We start from the raw sequence: 5,686 nt of genomic DNA on the forward strand, positions 1-5,686 counted from the left end.
CAAAATCGATAATTCGATATAATGTGCGCGTTTATTCTCACAAAGCGGCGATCGATTGTTAAATCGCCCAGCTGTGCGCACTATGTTCGGACGGTGTACGTACAACTGTCTTGTGTGTAACAAAATACTGATTATCCATAAATGAATATTAACGAATATGTCTTTGAGACAGAATATCAAAATATTTAAACCGCTGATACTTTTACATGTTATCGTTATTTAAAAGAATATTTACGCAAATGTATACTAGAAAATATCACTTTCAGTTAAGCACGGAATTAGATTAGTATATAAGTGCGTGATTTAAGAATACTTTTTCGATACTTTTTTGTTAATGAATATAAACTATGTATAATTCTTTTAGATAGCAGAGAAGCAAGGTTAAATTCAAGATATATATTAACTGATTAAAACCAGACATATTATAAGGATTAATATGCACTGCAGTTAACACCTGTACACAAGCTTGAGAACTTCAGTGCACACATTAAACATAAATACATCGCAATATAAGACTAATTGTCCATCTATAGTTATCATCATGTTTGTTAAGATGGATGTGACATTGAGGTCCGGTGACATTTAATCTCTGACAAAGGGCTAAGCCCGAAAGCTTGGAAAAGAGTGACTTTAAAGTTTCTTAATATCGCACTATAGCTTAGATTACCGCAAAATTGATCAGTTGTATCAATATTAAAATATAATATATCCTCACTACACATGGGTATGTCACAATATTCCCAGTCATCTCTGGGGTTAACGAAACACCATGGCGCCATTTTTTCACCATTTGGATTTCGACAACCGATTTGCGCACCAAGAATAGCATATCTGTGTGCTCTATTTGTGTTCCAAGTTCGGCAAGTTTTCCCGGTTACTGTTTGTGATACTGCTCTCTGATAGTCCGAGCCCTGCAACTTCGTACGACATACATTCCCCTCGGCGCTTCAGAACCGATAAAATAATTACAGAAAAAACAACAATATTTAAATATTGTACAAGTGATAATAGCATCGTTTAAAAAAGATATTTATTCATTACAACTACGGTAATATGTGATTAAGCATTGAACTGTGTCGTAATGACATGTATAGTCTATATGAATGACACGTTATGGTTTGTTTGCATGTTACGCTATACTATTCATATCGACTGTAAACAACAAATCAACACAGTTAAACGTTTATGTTTACCGTTCTTGGAGTATCGTTATATCATAGATGTTCAAATATACTAATGAAAATTTGTAACGTCATTACGATAATGGCGATACAGGTGGGATTGAAGATTTGCTATGCAAAACAGTGGTTAAGACTGAAATAACTTACAACAATATCTATATGATACTGATCATCAATGTTTTCCCTGTACAAGCCTCAAAATGATGTCCTGGGTGTCGTGCCTTACATACAAACGTATATTGACCATCCTGGACCTTACACTCGTTAGTACCACACGAGTCCCTCGTTTCCTTAACAACAAGCTTCATCTCGTTACCTACCGCTATACATTGTCTTACTACCAATTCGTCACTGAAGACAAATTCTGCACCATCCTATAATAAAACCAGTGTTTAACGTTGCTTAAAAGAATGCAAAAAACCCATTCGTAATTACAAGACATTATTACCTGAAAAGCCAAGCCATTCTATGTCAATTCAAACCTTCCGTATAAAGAACACATCCTGTTTATCGACAATAAGGTGTTTATCTCTGATTTGCAATACAGAATTGTTTTCTTCTTTTTAATAATTGAGTGTTGTGAATGAAATGCCGTTACAATCGGCTATGATGTATCACGACTTTTTAAACCGTATGACCAATACATGTGTGCAGGGGGGGCCACACATACAGTAAGCGAGCTAACTCCATCATGACTGTGTTTTTTACGCGAATCTCTCTAACCACTGGTGACTACAAAATGCTGACTTTCCTCATATTATGGTAATATAACCCAACCATGCTGACTATTATCCAACAATGCTGAATATAACCCAACCATGCTGACTTTTAACTGAAATTCACTTTAAATTACTATGGTTAGGTTAAACTCAGCATTGTCGTTTTAAAGTCAGCAAGTCATTTAAACGTCAGCAATTTTCGTTTAAAAGACAGAACGGTTTGTTAAAAGACAAAACGGTTGGTTTATATTCAGATTACTGGTCCCTGAAGATTTTACCTGTGTTCCTCCAGCACTAGCCATGGGCAGCAGCAGGGGTTTCACACCTCCCGAATGCTCTTTACCAAAGTTTTTACATCAATAGGACGAAATGCTCGAGTCTGTAGCTCTACACCAACAGCTGACCAGGCCCGGAAACTTCTGCCATTTCGGAAACCTCCTGATCTAAAATTAGAGTTGCTGGTATACATAGTACGATAATAATTCATGGAAGGGTGCCTACCACTGCAACGTTAACATTCATGCAAGTAATGACATGGGTTCTTATTACAGTTATTACTGTAATTAAAGTCATAGCATTTCAGCTGTGCATTAGTATTTACAGATGAAGTTGCAATCTGATGTGGCTGCTGATTTATGTAGAGATAAAGGAGCCAGAGCTCCTGGTCGACCACACCCCATGAGGCGGAAGGATTTCTGGCCTTCTTTAACCCAAATTGCTCATCATAGAGCTTCCAACCAAAATCGGAAGTGCGACGAGCGCCCAGCCGGACAGTATGCATGTATTTCAACAACCCGGCCATTTGAGTAGGATGGACTGACCCATACAGACTGACAAAAACCAGAAAGGCATCTGTCCATTTATCTATATCTGAAATTTTAACAGACTGTGACTTTGCAGACATAGCCAGTTCACCCCCTACTAACGTAAGCTTAGCTGACTGCTCCTGGTTGACTGGTTTGGCCAATAATAGCCCTAAATCCACATATTCGCCATTTACGATTTTCTAGCGAAAACCCTCAGGCACATTAGCCCCCAATTCCTCCTGTACAACGGAAACGGCATTGAGAGAGGGATAACTATCATTAAAACCCTCCTCAATTGTAATGGGCTGACCAATGTTCTCACCTATTGCTGGAGAGTTTCTGATGGGAGTTATTAACTCCTCAAATCTTGGGGCCATCCTGTCAAACACAGAATCAGCCACCCGTGACAGCTGTTCCTCGGATAACCGTGCTGACCCAGTAGCGCAACCTCTTGGCCCCTCTTCCTGGTACCATGAACCCTTACTGGAACCGTCCTGGAGTTCGATTTAGCCTTAGGCATGCTGAATTTAACTCAAGGCAGAAATATTGAAAATTAATATTAAAAACAATTCGACCAATTTTATGATCGACTAATTAAATCAGGTAGAATATTAGTTTAAATTGGAGAACATATTAAATCAATTTCTGTTACTCAACACTATACAAGCATTTAACTCTGAGCATAGAACTGAATTAAGTTACAAACAATTCAAGACAAGTTATGTTTGGTCAAACATTGACAAATTGACAGATATTATAAGCAATTGGTTGATTAAACCTGACATTTCCAATAAATCACAGCGCATTAACTATGCATTGAAAAAGTATGCAACAATTTTGTAGAATATGTAACAGTTATATCATACATGACAGAATTGTGTGTGAAATAAAATAATCTGGCCTAATGCCAATGATGACTTGAAAAAACTTTTTTTTTATTTAGAGACCTACCTCCCTATCACTAGTTGGAGGTATTATAATTGCTATCAACACCTTTTGTGACCACCACATGCATCATCTACTAATATTGAACAGCCCGCTATAAACAAATATGTATGCAACAGTGCAATATTCCAACTGTGAGACGGGAGGTAACTCCAACAACGAAATGCACACATGTGTAGAAACACACGTCATTTCTCCAAAATAAGGACAAGATCAACCCGGAGCATCAAAATCGGCGTACATGTAAACATACAAATATCACAGAACCAATGAAACACCCGATACGAAAACAGCTATTTACCAAATTAACTCGGAATGCTAAAATAACCACTTAGAAAAAAATATATAGTACACAAGTGCAATAGGGGAGGTAACTCCAACACACTTGAGACAAACACACATGTGAAATCGAAACTCAAACAGCAATAAATGCTGTAACTTGCCTCAAAAGTTCATCTGTTTGACTAACACACGACTAAATAACCGTATTATGTAGACAATAGGCCTACCATCATATTCCAAATAAGTGACCATAACCACGGAATTAGATGCTATCTAATTAAGTCACTCATGATCGCTGCACCATGTCACGTGACGGCAATCCCCGCGAAAAACTAGAAATATACGAAGATATTTGAATTTGCCAAAAACTAGTGAACACCGATAAAGTATTAGGTTACATAATACGCACCCACAATGAAAAAGTACACAGTCGATAACGATTTCCCACAAAATTCAGGAACCCGACGACAAATATTCCAGCAAGGCGATGGCGGTCACCCTCATCCCCCAAGCTAAACACGACGCTCCGGCAAACTAACATCTAAACTACTACACGTGAAACATTACCAACTAGGCCTTTTGATATGTCATCAATTGAAATATTGTAGTTCCGTAAAGTATAAATATATTTCAAAAATAGCGAAAATTTAGAATTTAGATACACAAACTTAAATTTGTTTTGACAAAATATGATTGTGCTTACCATCATGGATTCTGAGATAGCAAGAGGAAGTTATAGGGGAGATAACTCTAACATTCATATGCTCCGCTAGGTTTAGGTAACAACCAACCAATAAAGATAAACCTAATTTGTGCTTAGATAAATAAGTTTAATTTTTAACATTAAATTTTATTAAGCAAGCAAAGTGCACATAATTGATCAAATAAAAAGGTGGTAGCTACATGACGTCTTCGCAAGGATTCTAAAATGCAGACGTGAAGAGGTGAGTTATGTCCCTCTTGAACTTGGCCAGGGTATTTGACTTTCCAATAGCAGATGGTAAGCTATTCCACAACGTAGCCGAAACCCTCCCAAAGCATCTGTTTCCGTAGGTCAAAGTACGAGATTTTGGGACACACGACAAAGATTATGACTCCGACCGCAGTGATCGTGACGGCTGATACAGGGTAACAAGCTCCTGTAGGTACTGAGGAGCTGTTCCATTCAGTACCTTGTATGTGTACACCAGAATTTTGTACTGCGACCTGTATCGTACAGGTAACCAGTGCAACGAATAAAGCACAGGTGTGATGTGCTCTCTCTTTCGAATATGAGTAACTAACCGTGCTGCTGTGTTCTGGACCCTCTGCAGACGACTAGATAGTTTGTCAGATATACCACAGAGCAAGGCGTTACCATAATCCAATCGAGAGGTAACAAGTGAATGCACCTAAATCTTTCATGCATCTGCAGTTATAAACAGCCGAATACAGCCGATCTTCCTGATCTGGTAGTAACAGGATTTGGCAATAGCGTGCACTTGTTTCTCCATGTTTAGTGAACTATCAAAGTATTCCCCTAGGTTTTTAACAGCTGGAACAGTCTCAATAGTTCTGGCACCGACCTTGAACTGGAGAGCCTTTGTTTGCTTACACTTTGGGGAAAAGACAATTAGTTCCGTCTTTTTCTGATTAAGCGTTCATCCAGATACTGATTATACATAATGAAGAAAGTTAACTCTTCTTTTTTAATACAAATGTATAGCTTAATGGACATACATACTAAGAACGAATGATTACAATATTACATATT

At 37.8% G+C, this 5,686-nt stretch overlaps 1 long non-coding RNA gene across 1 annotated transcript; it reads right to left on the reverse strand.

Moving 5' to 3' along the window:
* Positions 1-965: 965 nt before the first annotated feature.
* LOC110451691 lies at positions 966-4,119 on the reverse strand. The gene is made up of 3 exons (XR_002463099.1): positions 3,029-4,119; positions 2,179-2,343; positions 966-1,555 (listed from the first exon to the last, which is right to left on the reverse strand). It is a non-coding gene; the product is annotated as an uncharacterized LOC110451691 (long non-coding RNA).
* Between the last annotated feature and the right edge of the window lie 1,567 nt (positions 4,120-5,686).

The sequence above is a fragment of the Mizuhopecten yessoensis genome, unplaced genomic scaffold (assembly GCF_002113885.1).
Source record: "Mizuhopecten yessoensis strain PY_sf001 unplaced genomic scaffold, ASM211388v2 scaffold6165, whole genome shotgun sequence".
NCBI lineage: Eukaryota > Metazoa > Mollusca > Bivalvia > Pectinida > Pectinidae > Mizuhopecten > Mizuhopecten yessoensis.